At 50.4% G+C, this 15,101-nt stretch overlaps 1 protein-coding gene across 1 annotated transcript in view; it reads right to left on the reverse strand.

Moving 5' to 3' along the window:
• Positions 1–15,101, reverse strand: part of GSPT1 (G1 to S phase transition 1) — a 612,577-nt gene that overhangs the window by 24,861 nt on the left and 572,615 nt on the right. The gene's annotated exons all lie outside the window — the stretch shown is intronic.

Here is a 15,101-nt window from a genome sequence, read left to right on the forward strand (position 1 = left end):
ATTCAAGGGGTATATGTGTGGTAAACAGCTGGCTTAACACGCCCTCTCGAGTCTTTAGCCTTAGACTGCTCGTATCCACGCTACTAGGATAGCTGGTCTATAAGGTTGACTTACAACCAATCAATAAGGGTTGCTGGACTGATACATAGTGTTCACTAGAATAGTGAGCACTGCATATCAGGCCACCTTCTCACAGTACCTTCCGAGATCTGGACGTGATCAGACAGGTTGCCCTGATGCTGTGCCCCATGGAACTTCAGGTCCCACTGCAGAGTCTGCATATGCCATCTGGCATGATCCACAAGCAGGATGCCGGAGGCCATCAAGCCCAGCAGCCGAAGGGTCACCCTGACCGAAACCCGGGCTGAAATATCGGAATCATAGCCTGAATGTCCCATACTCTGTTCGGAAGGATAAACCCGAAACTGCTCTGATGAGTAGCTTCTGCGAGGGAATAAGGTGCAACTTCGGCACATTGATGGAAAACCCCAGCGAATGCAGGAGGTCAGCCGGAGTCTGGAGGTGGGAGACAACTGCTCAGGGCGAGCCCGCCTTCAACAGCCAGTCGTGGAGACAGGGGAAGACTGAAACCCCTGATCTGCGCTGATGAGCTGCAACCACTGCCATCACGTTTGTTAACACCCGAATTGGCGCTGGTAAGGCCAAAGGGGAGCATGGTGAACTGAAAATGCTCATGGCCTACCGTGAAGCGCAGGTAGCGCCTGTGGGCAGGCAGGATGGGGAAAATGAAAAATATCCAACGCCACCATCCAGTCTTGCAGGTCCAGGGCAGACAAGACCTGAGCAAGTGTGAGCATCTTGAACTTCTCCTTCCAGAGGAAGCGGTTGACGTTCCGAAGGTCCAAGATAGGAGGCAGGCCCTTGTCCTTCTTTGGAACCAGAAAGTAGTGGGAATAACAACCACCACCTACTTCTGGGGTCGGAACGCGCTTGATGGCCCCCTTGGCCAAGAGGGCCTAGTGATCCCCTGACATGCGGTGGCATGGCTGGAGGGGTTGTCTCTAAGGGGAGGGAGTAGCCCCTTCGGACAATTTACAGCACCCACTTGTCCGAAGTGATGTTGCACCAGTAGTGGAGATGGAGATATGCGTCCGCCCACTGTCTGATGGGCTTGAAAAGTCAGACTAGGAAGGCTTGGAAGTGGATGCTGCAGGGGTTGTGGTGGACTGACCCGCCCGCTGGCCCTCGGAACCGCCTCAAATGTTTCCACGGCCACGCTAAGATTGTTGCTGCTGTGGACTGTGGCTCTTCAAACGCTGTGGGGCACCCCTTCCGTGGCCACAAAAGGAGCGAAACGCAGAAGGCGGAGGAGGCTGAGAGGCTGAGCGGCCGACAGGCCCAAAGACCTGGTGGTAGGGAGTATGAAGCGCTCCAACGCCCTATCTGCCTTATTGCCAAAAAGGCGAATGCCATCAAAGGGGATGTCCAGAATGTCCATCAAGGTGTTCTGGACATCCCCTGAGAAGCAATCGCCTAGGAGAGAACTGCCTGGGCCTCCTCCGGGCAGTTGGGCAGCACCTGCGCAACTGTCTCACAGAGCGTGGGTATGACGGGCCAAGAGGCATGCAGTGTTCACCAACCGCAGCCCCAAGCTGGCAGTTGAAAACAGCTTCTTTGATTCCCTACCCGGAGGTGCGGTGGGGAATGTGCTCTGGGAAGTTGAGCTTTCAGGAGTGGGATGTTGGGTAGGGAAGAGGGGGGGGGGGGGGGTCGCCCAGGGCCAGGCAATGGCGTCTGGCCACATTCCTTTCCACAAGAGCCCCTGTGTTGGGCCTGGACCAGGTGCCCAAAAGAACGTCCAATGCTTCATTAAAAGACAGCAAGGGCTCCGAAGAGGTAGCCGCCGGTTGGAGCACTTCTGTCAGGAGGTTAGTCCCGACGGCCACCGTAGGGAGTTCGAGGTGGAGAGCCTTGGCTGCCCTACGCAACACCACTGCATAACTGGCTCCCTCCTCCGTAGGCATGGTAGGAGACAGCATGCCAGGGTCAGGTGCGTTGTCCAAACCACTGGCCTCCCCAAAATTCTCTGGCCAGTCCGCATCATAAGCACAGTCCTGTGCTAGAGGGTCTTCAGATCCTTTCCAGCCCTCCACTTCCTCCAAAGTCTGTGTAACAGGCTCAAAATATGGAGGACGGACATAGGGCACAAACGGCCCCATCGGCTTCGGTATCGGTGGCGCGCGACGTCGATCCGGTACCGTGACCGGGCTGAACCTGGGGACGACGTTGTCCCCAGGAGCGGGAGACAGCTGAAGCGGTGTCACAATGTCGACTGGAGTCAGATCACGGATCCCTGGGGGGCCTGTAGGGTCGGGCCAGAGCAGCTAGCGACACCAGGGCCAGAGCCGCCGGAGATGGAAAAGCAGGACCCCGCCCATCGGGCCTGCAGTCGCTGAGTCTGGCCATGGCAACAAGAAACTTTTGCACCTGTGCAGGCGTCGCCCCCGCCACAACAGGCGAGGGGCAGTCAAAGAGCGACAATAATTTTTCGACTTCTTGGATTGCTTAGTCTTACCCGACCCAGAGTGCGAAGACTTAGATCTAGAAGAATGGTGATAACGAGTCCGCGACCGGTCACTCGACCTCCCACAGGACTGGGACCTCTAGTGGCGCGGAGCAGACTGCTGGACTTCAAGCAACTTTCGGGACCACTCACGCAAAGTCTTCGGCGCCATGGCCCGGCATGGGCAAGGCAGTAGAGACACACACTGTGTGGGTGTCACCAACATCATGCGATGACAGTCACAACAGTTCTTGAAACCGGGCATCCCTACGACACAGGAGTCGATCGGCTCGAAAAGATGAGGTAAAAGGCCTCGAAAAACTCAGTCAATAAGTGACTAAGGGTAGGATAAGTTACTTACCTGTAATCCTAGTTCTCTTCCAGGGGTATCCTCAACAAAGTCATAAGCACTGAATATTCCCGCCCATGTGCGTACCCCGGAAAAAATATAAAAATATATGTAAAAACACATCTCGCTCCACATATGTACTTACATATATTATTTTTCTCACACCAATGCAGCTCCAAAACGGAGGCTAAAACAATGTAAGCACATGTACTGCAATTAGTAAGGAAACAAAAGACACATTAGGTCAAATATCCCTTGAACTATGTGTTTTAATGAGTAAAACCACTCATAAATCCTGAAAATTGCTTATAAATAGACATTGTTAGCCCTCAGGCTGCATTGTAAAACAATAGCATAGAAAATGAAACCATTTTCAACAAAAATGGCGTGCCTTTAAGGCAGCCATGACCCCAGGCTTCCCATCATGCCTCAGGGGTGACAGTTAGGTCAGTTCTTTGCATAACCCTGAAGACAGGGCTCAACCATAAGATTGTAATAGTACCGAATCTCATTGACTTTGATGAAGATACCCCTGGAAGAGAACTAGGATTACAGGTAAGTAACATCCTTCTCTTCCAGGGGATCCTCATCAATAGTCATAAGCACTGAATAGAATAGCAAGCCTATCAACCACCTGCAGGTAAATGAGAAGTACATGACCCAACCAAGCCATAACAGCCAAATAACTCAGCTGTTAAACAGATTCCTCAGAGAGGCCTGGCCCACCTGGGTATCTGCTCTCGTGTCAGAATCTAGACAGTAATGTCTGGCAAATGTATGGACAGACCTCCAGGTCGCCGCTTTACAGATCTCAGACATGGGCACATTATGCAGGTAAGCCGCCGTGGCAGCTCTACCTCTAGTGGAATGCGCTTTAGGGGAAAACCCCAGAGGTTTTTGCGCCAATTGGTAAGCAAGTTTGATACACGAAACGATCCATCTGGAAATGGAACGTTTCGATGCTGCATGACCAGTTCTGATCGATCCATAGTTAATAAATAACTGATCAGAATGTCGAATAGACTTGGGCCTGTCCAGATAGAAATTTAAAACTCTTTTCAGGTCCAAAGAGTGTAAAGCCCCCTCAGCTGGAGTAGAGGGATTGGGAAAAAAAGTGGGCAGAGAGATAGACTGATTGACATGAAAATCTGACACCACTTTCGGCAGGAAAGAAGGGTGCGTTCTCAGCACTACTCTATTCAAATGAAACACTGTATATGGTTCCTTGGTACAGAGAGCCTGAATCTCGCTCACCCTACGGGCTGACGTAATCGCTACCAAAAAAGCCGCTTTCCAGGAAATATGCTGTAAAGTAGCTTTATGAATGGGCTCAAAAGGAGGCCCGTCAACTTTGATAGTACTATGTTCAGCTCCCAGGGGGGAGAAGGAGGACGTACAGGAGGGTACACCTTTTTCATACCCTGCAGGAAATCTTTTACCGCTGGCAACTGGAAAAAAGAGGTTTGTGAAGGTGATCGACTATAAGCAGTTATAGAGGCTAAATACACCTTAATGGAATTAAACGTCAACCCTGCTTTAGGCAGGTACAACAAGTAGGGAAGAACTGCTTCTTCCTGACCCTTCACCGGATTATGACCATTCTGTATGCACCACATATAGAACCTCTTCCACTTGCATGCGTAAGAGTGTCTTGTGTAAGGACGTTGTGCTTCTCTCAGAATGGACATGCAGTCTTGTGGCAGTCCTAGATGGCCGTACTGAATGACCTCAGGAGCCATGCTGCCAAGTTCAGTGACGGAAGGTTGGGATGGTGAATCCTCCCGTTCATCTTCGATAACAGGTCCGGCCTGCATGGAAGCCTCTCGTGAGGAGACACTGACAGGTGAAGTAGGTCGGTGTACCACCATTGTCTCGGCCAGTCGGGGACAATCAGGATCATTGTTGTGCACGAGTAGTTCAGCTTGCTCACCACCTTCGGGAAAAGCAGAAGGGGCGGAAAGGCATACACAAATTCCCATGACCAGTCAATCAAAAGATCATTCCCTCTCGTTCCTGGTCGGTAGAACCTTGAGGCGAAGCTTGGGCATTTGCTGTTTAAGTCGTCCGCGAAGAGGTCTATGGAAGGACGACCCCAAGACTGGAAAATGTCTTCTAGCACTTGGTCGTTGGGAACCCAGTCCTCTCGGTCTTTGAAGTGCCGACTTAGTGCGTCCGCCCTCACGTTCTGCTCTCATGGGAGGTGGACTGCTTGAACAGACAACTTGCGAGCCAGAAGCCAATGCCAGATGCGCTGAGCTTCCAGTGATAGAGTCCTTGAGCGTGTTCCTCCCTGCTTGTTCAAATAGTACATCGTGGTGGTGTTGTCCGTTTGTACTAGAACCATTTCCTCCTGAAGCGAGGGAAGGAACACTTTGAGAGCCAGGTGGACTGCTCTCAATTCCAGCAAGTTGATGTGGTAGTTGCATTCTTTGGACGACCACAGACCCTGCACTTGGAGAGGCCCCATGTGCGCCCCCCAGCCTTGTAAAGACGCGTCTGTGATGATCGTTTGTGCAGGACGAGGTTGATGGAAGAGAACTCCCACCTGCATGTTCTGCTTCTTTGTCCACCACTGGATGGAAGCTCGAGCTACCTCCGACAAAGTGATCTGATCGTCCCAGCGATCTGATTGCTGGTCCCATTTGTCCTCCAGATCCTGCTTAAGAGGACGCATCCAAAGTCTGGCGTTCGGTACTAAGAAGATGCATGAAGCCATCGACCCTAAGAGGGAGGCTATCTTTCGCACTTTGAGTCCTGTTGCGAAGAACTTGCTGGCACTTGAGCGTTATCGAATACTGTCTCTCCTCCGAAGGAAACCCTTTTCCTACCTCGGAGTCTAGCAGAGCTCCTAGGAAGTGTATCTTCTGAGTGGGTTGGGAGACAGATTTGCTGTAGTTGACATGCAGGCCTAGACGCTGACAGAGTTCTATGCATGTCTGGAATTGATTCCTTACGTTGTCTGGAGAAGGACCTTGCAACAGCCAATCGTCTAGGTATAGGTATACGAAGACCCCCCTGCGGCGTAGAGCTGCCGCCACCACTGGGACACACTTCGTGAACACCCTGGGGGCTGACTTCAACCCAAACGGTAGGACTTTGAACTGGTAGTGGGAGGTCTCCACCCGGAATCGAAGGAATCTCCTGTGGACGGACCTTATCGGGACATGAAAGTATGCATCTTGAAGGTCCAGCGAACACATCCAATCCCCCTTCCTGAGATGTGGATATATTTGGTGAAGCGCCAACATGCGAAACTTTTCTTTTCTGACATGTAGATTGTGTGTTCTCAAGTCCAGAATGGGCCTGTATTTCGCCTTTTGGCCCTTTTTCTGACCAGAAAATACCTCAAATAGACTCCTTTCCCCCTTTGAGCCTCTTGCACCCTCTCGATGGCTGATTTTTCGAGGAGTGTCCCTACTTCCTTCTTTAGCATTTGTAGCTGGTGGCTTGACGTTGGCATCGGAGGAACGAGTGGAGGCAGACGATGAAAACTAAGACAGTACCCATTCTGCAGCGTAGACAACACCCATTGATCTTTTGTAATGGCCTGCCAATCTGTCCTGTGATGTGCAATGCTTCACCCCACTGGAAAACGGCGCTGGGGGAAGTGAAGACTCATTGCTTCTGCTGAGGCTTATTGAAGCTGTTGCCTTGGCGCTGATTCCCGTTTCCTATAGAATTGCGCTTGCCTTTATATTGCGATTTTTGTTGGCCTTGATGGTTCTGGCCCTTCTGCCAGTAAGGGTTTTGAACCCTCTGCTTCGAAGAGCCCTTGTTGTCAGAACGGAATTCCTTTTTCTTTTCAAGCCCCACGGCTTTAAGGGTGTCTAACTTAGTCTTCCTCCGTTGCATCTCCTCATCAGCACTCGCCCCAAAGAGAGATGTGCTCGAAAAAGGAAGGTTTAGTATTCTGGCTTGAGCCTCGGGTTTCAATGCTGTTAGGCGCAACCACGAGGATCTCCTCGGTGTGATTCCATGCGCATAACCATGCGCAGCCAGAGTAGCTCCATCTGCCGCTGCCCCTATAATCTGATTGGAGACTTGACTGCCCTCCATCAGAATCTCCTCAAAGTCCTTTCTATCCTCCTGAGGCAGTTTAGTAGAAAACCTCTGAAGCGAGTCCCACAGAGATCTATCATATCAGCCCAGTAGAGCTCCCGCATTGGAGACCTTGAGGAAAGAGGCTGAGGTGTTACACACTCTTCTCCCCCAGGAGTCTTGTAACTTGCTGTCCTTATCCGGCGGTACCGTGGATGAGGAGGCTACCGCATTGGATTTTTTAGCCGCCGCAATGATTACCAAATCCCGAGGTGGGTCGGACTTGAGGAACAGAGGATCCTCTTCGGGAGAACGATATTTCTTGAGAATCCTCGCTGGGACTGACTTCACTGTGGCCGGAGTCAGGAAGACTTCATTCACCGGATCCATGATACCCAAGACCAACGGCAATAAAGGTTTGGGTGCCGCTCTGTGCTGCAGGGTTTCAAAGATGACCGTCGTTTTGACCTGCGGAGCCATCATAGGCACTCCTAGCTTCAGGGCTCCCCTGCCCAAGATGTGTTGGAACGAGAAAATATCCTCAGTTGGAGATATTCTCGAGTGTGGGCTGTCTGTTAAGAGCCGGAGAGTAATTCCTGTGAGATCAGGTCCTCGATGAACCTGAGGAGCTATGAGTCTGCCTAAACCTAGATCTTCTACTTGAGCGTGTTCTAGAACGAGATCGCTCCCAGTGGCTAGATCTTCTCTTACTTGAGTGCACTCTAGAACGAGACCGTTCTTTGCGGCGGGAGGTTTGATCTCGATACGCCCTCAACCGATCCGCTGTCTCCTTGTCCTTGGCCCAGTGGTGAAGAGGTCTATACCACCTTGGGGAAAGACGAACAGGAGGAGATTTCTGGGTGCGATTCTTCACTGGTGAACGTGAACGAGGTTGATCCGCTTGATCCTGCTGCGACTTTGCAGGGGACTTGGACCTCTCCCTATCTGAAGAGCTGATTTCCCCATCCGAGGATCTGCCACTTCGAGATGCCGAGGAGGATGAGGACAGGCTCACCAGTGATCGTCTAGAGGAAGACCTCGACCGAACTCTCTCCTCTGAGACCCTTCTTTTGACGGGAGGATCCTGTATCGGTGATTGTTCCACCTCCACAGCCGATGCTGATCCTGGGGAACCCAGTTGAGACCTTAGGGCTCGAGGCTGGTCCAATGACTCACTCTCCATCTCTTGCACCACCTACTTCAAAGGCGACCTCTCCTGTATTCTTGTAGGAGAGACATTCGCTGAATGAGAGTCGCCCCGCTCCCTGGATCTCCGCAGACCCGTCGACGGTAGCTGCTTGGACGACGAACGCCGATCAGTTAGACGCTCTCTCGACGTCGACCGTGATCTCCTCGACGCCGATCTTCTCAACCTCGAGTGTCGTTGACTGTCCTTTGACCTAGAGTGTCTCGCCGTTGAAGGGTGCCTGCTCGATGACAACGGAGGCTGCTTAGACGCCGACCGCCGATGCTCTGGCGGCGACGGAGGGTGCCTCGACGCCGAATGCCGCTGGCCTGACTGCGGCGGAGGCTGCCTCGACGTCGAATGCCATTGACTAGGCGTCAACGTGGGCTGCTTCGACGTCGATCGACGATGTGTCGGCAGAGGCTCCCTCGACGTCGAACGACCACGACCAGTCGTCGACTGAGGTTGTCTCGACCCTGAAAGCCGGTGGCCAGGCTTCAACGGAGAATGCCTCGACGTCACAGCATGACGATGCTGCTTCGACGCCATTTGGCTCGCCGTCGAGCTCTTCCGCTTAAACGGCGATCCACCCCTCGACGCTGTCTGTAGCAGAGGTACCTTGCTTTTCTACACTGAAGAGGTCTTCTTCGTCGCTGTCGACTGCTTCTTCGACGCCGATCCCGATGCCGAAGGTGAACACGTCGGGACTTCTTTCGACGTCGACCGTGTCTCTCGACTTTTCTGCTTCTTGGGAGATCTTCCTCTCTCAGAAAGTCCATAAATGCTTATTTTCTCTCGGTCTTTGAGAGTTCTGGATGTTAAAACCTGGCAGTGTTCACAGGTTTTCGAAGAATGAGAGTCTGGTAGGCACAGGATAGATACTGAATGAGTGTCAGACTTGGCCATCTTCCTTCCACATGAAGGGCATTTGTCAAAGAGGGAAGGCATTTTGACAGCAAAATCACCTTTTTTAAGCCTAAAAAAGGTAGCAGTAACACCCTAGGTCTAAAAGACGTAGATTGAAAGTAATAATTGTAGGCTAATAGGAATATTTTTTGACAGAAAGTCAAAAAGGGTTCTGACTGAAGGAGCCGGAAAGAACAACTGACCTAACTGTCACCCCTGAGGCATGATGGGAAGCCAGGGGTCATGGCTTCTGACCCGGCCACTTCTAAAAAAGGCCGGGTCAGATCCGGCTGCCCCTTCTAGTTACCGGCCTATTTCGCTGCTGCCGGCCCTGGCGGAAGTCTGTGAGAAGATTGCTTTTAGACAGATAATTTTATTGAGTCATCTCAGGCCTTGCACCCTGCTCAATCAGGGTTTCGGGCTGCTTATAGCCCTGAAACGGCACTGGTTGAGATGTCCGAGGCGATCCAGGAGTGCCTTGATTGAGGTGGAAGCGGTTCTGATTTTACTAGACCTCTCTGCCGCCTTCGATACGGTGCCCCATGCCCTACTTCTTGCCAGACTAGCTGCCGTTGGCATCTCTGGATCAGCACTTGATTGGCTGACGTCATTTTTGGATAATAGGACGCAACAGGTCTGGATGCCACCTTACGCCTCCTTGCCAAAAAAACTCTACAAGAGTCCCACAGGGGTCTACCTTGAGCCCCCTGCTTTTTAATGTTTATTTGACTCCTTTGATTTACTTGGCGGAACAATTGGGGGCTAAAATAATGGCCTACGCCGACGATACCCAACTTTTAATCACTTGGTGTAGGAAGGTACCTCCTGACTATGGTTGCCCCCAACTTTTTGCCCTGTGTTTTAGCTGGTTTCTGACATAGTCGACCTGGGACCCTGCCAATCAGGACCCCAGGCCTACTGCTCTCTCTGTAAAATGGATTCCATGTACCTTAGGTACATTTCCAATTGGTACTGGGCCACCTTATCAGACCCTGTAACTCAGGGCATAGGTGTACCCAGGGCCTACCAGGAGCTGAAGCATGTATTATGCCACCCCTGGCTGGCCTCCTAAATTTGACACAACTGGCTGCATGACAGCTGGGGCAAAGTCGTGTAATCACCCTTTGCTGTAGATATAGTATACCTAGATCTAACCCTAAAATGGACACACAGATTCCCATCAGTCACTCCTATGGCAGGCTTTGACAATCCTGAAGGCAGAGTGCTTGGAATCGTGTGGGATGGTGCTCTGGCATGAGCTGAGCCCGTTTGCAGCTTGCGGAACCAAGTCCTAATAGCTGTTCCATGATAACGCATACCATATACTCTTAAGTGCATTATAATCCTCGCGGTTAAATACTATCTTTGGTATTGCTTTATCAAAACATGTCGAGTAAGGTGTCATACGAATTGGAATACTAACCCCTCGCCAATTCTGGTGACGGGGTTAGCATTCCACCCTTCTAGAGGGACACGACATGTATGTAACTGTGAACCCCGGTTAAAGTTAAACGAAGCCTCAGCTCCACAAAATGGATGCTGCCACCACAGACACGAGTCTGACCCCCTGCAGCTAGGAGTCCTTCCAGCGAGGGGAGCCTGGACAAAGGTTTCCTGTCGAGGCCGGTGCTAGCACCGTCCCAGACAGGGTTTTGTGTATCCTGGGTAGGCAGGGCTTTACAGGAAGGTGACTGCTGAGTGGCACCCCGGTGCTCACTACGCATAGGCCGGTCAGAACCAGTTCCAGGGGCACACCAGCCCCTGGCCTGGGGAAAGTCCGGCATGGGAGAGGGGTGTAACCACCCCCCTCCTAGTCCCACCCATAGGCAGGACCTAGTCACCGGGTCAGCCCCTTTTCTTAGTATAAAGATGGGAGCGGGCCCCCTGTTCAAATTAGATCATCTTTGGAAACAAGACACGACTTTCTGCGAAAGGACATCAAGATTTCTTCTTCAAGATTCTCCCTTGTGACTAAGGAGTAGTCACCCTGCATCCGCAGGCACCATCTTAAGAACACTGCGGTCTGCTGCAAGTCCTTCCTCAGGAATCCGACGACCCAGCACGACGAGACCCGGCTTCCCTGGCACCTCTGACCTCTACTCACCTCTACAGCCAAGCTGAGAACCGTGAGTGCGACGAGACCTCGAAGGACCGACGATCGCCAAGACTGCACGACTTCTTCACAACAAGCCCGCCGAGTGTCCCTCTGGTGAGTGCTTTGGGGTCAGAGAAGCCCCGACCCTGAGCAGCTCCAGCACCGAAGTTCAGCCTCCCAGCATCTCCACGATCTGCGTGGGGCCCTTCTGCTTTCTGCTGCTCACCGCGTTGTTTGGCTACTAGCCCGCTGGCTTGTGGCCTTCTTAACGACGCCAGACGACATCACTGCTGCTGGTCTGGTTGCTCCAGACTGGCCCTTGCTTCCTTCCACAAGAGAAGCACCCCGGACCCTCCTGGTCCACTCCAGACGCCATTTTGAGTCCACCGCGTGGGCTTGAATTTGCCAAGGCTTTGTTGCCCAATCCTGGGTCCAGCGACGCCGACAGCTCGCTCCTCCATCCTCGTCGCCGACAACGCCTCCGGGTCCGTGAGATCTGCAGAGCACAGCGTCACCCACTCACCTAGTCGAGGTGACTACCATCCGGTGCCCTCCTGGTGCCACCTGACTACTGGCTAGTAGTCACGAACTTGGTCCCCTGTGCTTTCAGGTGTCATCTCACTTCAAGATCCAGGCTTGGATCACTTCGAACTCTCTTCACTGGTCGCCTGCCAGCATCTTTCTTCCAGGCTCCTGGTCCGTCTACGAGGATTCCCGACGTCTTTTGAGACCTATGCAGCTGCAGCCCCTGGGCTAGGTAACTTCGGCATTTCGGTGCCCCAGCATAGCCTCACTATCCAAGGGTCAGAATCCACTTTCGTTTTCCTCCTACCAGGTCGGGTTCGCCCGAGAACACTAACTTTGTCTTTACTAGCTACCATAGACTTTGTCCCGCATCACGCGTGAGAGTGCACACTGGGTCTCCTAGAAGTAATCTAACGATTCTATAGTCAAGTCCTAGCGATTCCAAAGCCTATTAGTACTGTACTTACCTGCTAGTAATTTCGCATTCCACTTTCAGAGTATATGGTTTTCCGTGCCCCTCGGGCATTTGTATATACTGTGCTAACAAGTATTTTCGTAAGAGTTTTGTTTTGTGCTAAGTACCCTGTCCTCATAAAGAGTACAGGGCTGTTGTGATTCTAATAAATACACTGTTTATTTTCATAACACTTGTGTGGTGTCCTTTCACTTGGTGTTCAAGGGGTATATGTGTGGTATAACAGCTGGCTTAACACGCCCTCTCGAGTCTTTAGCCTTAGACTGCTCGTATCTACGCTACTAGGATAGCTGGTCTATAAGGTTGACTTACAACCAATCAATAAGGGTTGTTGGACTGATACATAGTGTTCACTAGAATAGTGAGCACTGCATATCAGGCCACCTTCTCACACTTGGTCAAAAGATAATTTGGATACGTCTGCGGTTCAGCTTTGCCTATTATCTGTTTTTCGCTGGTTAGCACTTGCCCAGCTCAAGTGTAATGAAATCAAGTCGGAGGTTCTGTTCTATGGCTCCTTTCCCGATAACTTCAGAGACCTCCTATGGCCACCAGATTTGCCCTGTCCCAATTCTATGGGTGGCCCAGCTAAGAACTTGGGGGTCTGGTTTGGGAATGATCTTAAGTTTGATGACCATATTAAAAAACTTACGGGCATTTGCTTCGCCACTATTAAAGCCTTACGCAGGTTTTTTCCCCTCCTCCCGAGAGAGGCCAAAGAGACGGTGTCACGTGCTCTAATACTTTCAAGGCTTGATTATGCGAATGCCCCGTTTAGTGGCTTACCTGCTTATCTGATCCAACGGCTTCAGGTTATCCAAAATGCGGCCGCGCGACTTCTGGGGAGCTGAAAAAGGAGATCTAGCGGCCGCCCTTACTTACGCAGTCTCCATTGGCTTCCGGTTGCCCACCGAATTTTGTTTAAATCACTGGTTCTCTCCTTTCGTACGACCCATCAGCTTGGCCCTGTGTACTTGAGGAAAAGGTTTACCTTATATGTCCCGAACCGCTGCCTCCGCTCGGCCAACCAGTACCAAATGACTGTCTAGATTTAGGTACACTAGATTAGGAGGCCAGTCTCTCGGTCAGGGCCTCTAGGGCCTGGAATGCTCTTCCTCTGCATCATAGGGTTGCCCCGACCATTGCTGCTTTCAAGAAAGGGCTGAAAACTCATTTGTTCCATATGATCCTTTAACTGTCAGCTCTTTTTTTCCCACTACTTTCTGCAGCCTCACTCACCGCACCAGGATACTTGCTAGTAACGGAGCGCGATATAAAAGCTTTTATAACATAACATAACATAACATGGCTGCCTTAAAGGCACGGTGCCAGTTTTTGTTGAAAATTGTTACATTTTCTATGCTATTGTTTTACAATGCAGCCTGAGGGCTAACAATGTCTACTTATAAGCAATTTTCAGGATTTATGAGTGGTTTTACTCATTAAAACACAAAGTTCAAGGGATATTTGACCTAATGTGTTTTTTGTTTCCTTACTAATTGCAGTACATGTACATGTGCTTACATTGCTTTAGCCTCAGTTTTGGAGCTGCATTGGTGTGAGAAAAATAATATATGTACGTACATATATGTGGAGTGAGATATATGTATTTTTACATATATATTTTTATATTGTTTCCGGGGTCCCGCACATGGGCGGGAATATTCAGTGCTTATGACTATTGATGAGGATCCCCTGGAAGAGAACTAGCTCTTCCCGGATCTGCGCTTGCTGACGCGGAAAAAAAAAAAGAACTGAAGTCAGCGTGCATGGGCGAGTCCAAGTAGCTCCAGCGACGTCATCCCAGCGACAACAACGCTCGTGGAGCAGCATGACGACACCTACCGACCCGCAGGGGTACTGCGGACTCAAAAAAACCCCCAAAAAACGTTCCGGATCCAGTCTGACGCCTGGGGGTAATTCTAAGGTAAGGAATCTATCACTACGTGTTTCTTTCAGATAGCCTATTTACCTCCTTTTTAAAAAAAGGATCAAACTTTAGATACAACCAATCGGCAACTAGCACTCTAGAACCTTCCAAAGAGAGGCTGAATCCCTCAGATTTTCCTGCACAAGTGTGCATGCGAATACCAAAGTTTAAGGGGAGATTCTTCAGGGAGGAGGGTGGGTTGCATGTGATCTATGAAAGATACCAAAACTGGATAACTGTAGTTACTCAAAAGTAACATTTCTTATCCAGTATTGGGGAATCTTTCATAGATCCACATGCAAGTACGTACCCTTAGTGGATGGGGGGTAGTACTAAAAATATAGAAAATGTGTCGACAAATATTCCTGTGGAAATAATGGTGCATAAGTATATATGCACGCAGCATAAACATTTATGTCATAAGCCTCAACAAGTATAACATTTTCATTAAACAACCAGGAAAAAACAAATTTTTGTAACAGGTCAAATTTAAAACAGAAATTAAGTCATCTGATCAAAGAGCCTAACCGTACTGAAATATATGGCTTAGAACTGCCTGTCCCACAGCTGCGTCGGCTGGCTGCGTTGACTCCAAGTATTAGTGCTGTGTGAACGTGTGCGTTTTCCACGTTGCAGCTCTGCAGATTTTTTCCCAGTGGCACTCCTGCGAACACATCTACTGAGGTGAAGACTGATTTTGTGGAATGCGCTCCCACTGTTCTCGTCAATAGCTTGCCTGCTTTGTCATGGCTAAACAGAATTTTCGGCTGCTATCGATCTTACGATGGTAGCCTTAGAAAACCACAGTGCCCTGACGACTTTGACCAAAGGCTACGAACAGTTGATCTGTTTTCTGGATAGCCTTCATCTTCTTGTAGTCTAGAGTATGCAGAGTTCGTTCCACTGGTGTAGTTGGATCAGGGAAGAAAGTTCTGAGAACAGGTTTAAGTGGAATTGTGAAGGAACTTTAGGGATGAACTTGGGATGCATTCTGAGGATTACCAAATCATTTGTGAAGCACAGAAATGGTGGTTTTATAGTAAACGCTTGTATTTCGCTAACTCTGGTTGATG

This window comes from Lissotriton vulgaris, chromosome 10, assembly GCF_964263255.1.
Source record: "Lissotriton vulgaris chromosome 10, aLisVul1.2, whole genome shotgun sequence".
Lineage (NCBI taxonomy): Eukaryota > Metazoa > Chordata > Amphibia > Caudata > Salamandridae > Lissotriton > Lissotriton vulgaris.